This window comes from Bidens hawaiensis, unplaced genomic scaffold (assembly GCF_021521415.1).
Source record: "Bidens hawaiensis isolate Kalapana, Puna unplaced genomic scaffold, B.hawaiensis_p1.1 tig00004242_1, whole genome shotgun sequence".
Classification (NCBI taxonomy): Eukaryota; Viridiplantae; Streptophyta; class Magnoliopsida; order Asterales; family Asteraceae; genus Bidens; species Bidens hawaiensis.
Genome location: NW_027491253.1, coordinates 1 through 2799, shown reverse-complemented (window position 1 = coordinate 2799; position 2799 = coordinate 1). Strand labels below are relative to the sequence as shown.

At 41.0% G+C, this 2799-nt stretch overlaps 1 pseudogene; it reads left to right on the top strand.

Annotated features, from left to right (window-relative positions):
* Window positions 1–1988: 1988 nt before the first annotated feature.
* On the top strand, window positions 1989–2792 carry LOC143625771 (zinc finger CCCH domain-containing protein 53-like; annotated as a pseudogene).
* Window positions 2793–2799: the final 7 nt, after the last annotated feature.

Genomic DNA, 2799 nt, shown 5'->3' with positions numbered 1-2799 from the left:
GTCACTGAGAAGGGGGGGTTCCTCCTTGTGACCACCCTCCGGCGTGAGAATCAGACTAGATTGCTCTTTAAATATAAATGTATATTAAGAGATTGCTAGAGCAGATATCAGGTATAATATGATGATAATGTGATAAGATGAGATGATCATACCATTTGGGGTATTTATAGCCGAAGGTAGGTTTCCAAGGAGGTGTGGCCGGCTGAATAGTATTCCTGTTCTACCAACTGTGGCCTACGCACGTGCCCTGCTGGTAGTTGGTGGGTAGGCAGCGGCTGACATTGACCAGGCCTGCTGTGTACTATTCCTTTTCCACCAACTGCCGGCTATGCACGTGGTATGACAGGAGTTGGTGAGTAGGCAGCGGCTAATAGTGACATACAGTACAAGAGCATGCTGCTCGCCATACTGCTGTCAATAAGCTGTCGTATCTTTAGTCAGATCTTTTGCCCATATCTCGTCAGGTACAGTACAAAAGATCTTCCCGTATCGTACGGACTGGCTTTTGGGCGGGAGTTTCCCCCTCCCGCCTTTGTGCGGGATTGTTCCCGGCTTTGCTCATTCCTTCAGGTGACAACTGAGTGATTGAGAGCTAAGTGCCTTGTGCGTGTAGCCTTGCTGCGCGGGTGGCCTTCCCTGATGGCTTGTATCCGCAGCTGCGGGAACAGGCAGAGTACTTCACCATTGGGAGGCATTTCCTGCGGGAACAGCTTGCGTACTGCGCGTAAGGACGTCACGTCTCTGAGCATGGTGGGTCCTGCGGATCCAGTTGGTTTCTGCGTAGACGTCCCTCTTCAAGGTGAGTCTTGCGGGTCCAACTGGGCTCTGCTGGAACCTAACTCTTCACTAGTCAATCACTATACATTAATTAGCTACCATACCAATTAACTGTAGACTTAAGTTCAAATCAATTAAAATAATACAATTCAATGATTTATGATTATAGTAGTTCAAATATAGAATCCAATAAATTTTGGCTCTACCTTTTGGGTCAAAGTAAATCTAGTCCTTCAACTCATATCACCTAACAAAAATAGGAGTGATGCAAGTGGTAAATCTCTCTCTCTCTCTCTCTCTCTCACCCTCATCATGCTGAAAACAACATAACAAAGGTACTGTTCGAGTGCTTCGCAATTATTACTCTAAAAATCATCCTTCTTGATAACAGTAGCAACAGCAAGCTTCCTCTAGCATTCTTGTTTGATTTTTCATCTCCATTTCTATAATTATACTAAAAACATCCTTTATTTTCTCTTATTTTTAATTAAATAATATTTACTTTTATCATTACCTTTTTCTCTCTCATTCAATAACAACCACTTTAAAAAACATTAAAAAATTTATAGAAGTGAACAGTGTATTTCTCCAAATTTAACCTATGAACAACAATATTTTCTCTCTCCTCCTCTCAGAACCACTTTTAACCGTCTCTACCAAATAAACATCTCACTCACTTAATTTGAAGAAACCATGGGAATGCTCTTTAGTCTTTATATAGCAACAGAGGGTTGATTGCCTTCACTTTAAACTTTAAACTTCAACCCAGTTTCATCATCAGTTTCAGTAACTCTGCCTTCATATATTTAGCTTTAGATTTGCTTCTTCATCATCATCCTCTTCATCTCAACACAAATATCAAAAACCAGAGCTTTTCTTTTTCTTTTTCTTTTTCTTTTTTAATGGGTATGATTATGATTAATTAACTCCTGTACTTCTTTCTTTCTTTTCTTCTTTCCTAGTGTTGCTTTCCACCCATCTTTTTGCAAAAAAAATCAACCAAAATGTTGCTTTTTTCAACAAATTCAGGCTTTTCATCATCTTTTTCTTGCTTATTTTCTTTCTTTTCAAAATGGGTATATAAAATATTTGCTTTAAGCTAAAAAAACTGAAACTTTTTGATTTTAACTTTAATTTTTAAACTTAATTCTTGTTTTTTTTTTCTCAGTAGCAGCTAATTAACAGACATCCCAGCTACAAATCTTGTTCAATTTCAAAATGGATTCATATGATGCAACAAGAATTGTGTTCACAAAGCTTCAAACTTTAGATCCAGAATACGCATCCAAGATAATGGGTCTTCTGTTAATTCAAGATCACGGCGAGAAAGAAATGATTCGGTTAGCTTTTGGGCCTGATTCACTTCTCCAGTCTGTTATTATTAAAGCTCGTAAAGAACTTGGTGTCTCTTCTCCGTCAACTCCGTTATCTCCGTCATCTCCGTTAAGTTTGAATTCTTCAAGGTTTATTGAACCCGGAATTACTAATCTACCCTCGCCGTTAAGTACGACGTCGTTTCGGCTGAACTCAAACACCTCCGATTTTCAACCACCTGAAAGTCGCCTGAATTCTTCAGCTCCGCCGTTCTACGGCGGTTCCGGTGAGCCTGATCTGATCGACGAGTTACAGCTTCAAAATCAGCTTTCGTTTCTCGACGATGACTCTCCGGCCACCGGATTTAACTCCGGCGACGTGTTTTCGCACCGCCGGAGCTATTCCGTTAACGATATGATGGAACAGTGCGACGAGTTTTTTCGGTCAAATTCCGGTCACCGGCGACGGTTACTAATGGCTGGCGCCGGCGGTTCATTTTCGAATTTGCCTTTTCAAAAGACCCTAATTTTTATCTTCAGCAGCAATCCGGTAGCCCGAGGATGGCCGCAGCAGCTGCGGCCGCATTGATGACAAATTATGGCTCACGGCAGATCTACCTAACTTTTCCGGCGGATAGCTCGTTTACGGAAGAAGATGTGTCCAATTACTTCAGGTTCGGTTTGATCATCGGTTTCGGTTAATGAATTT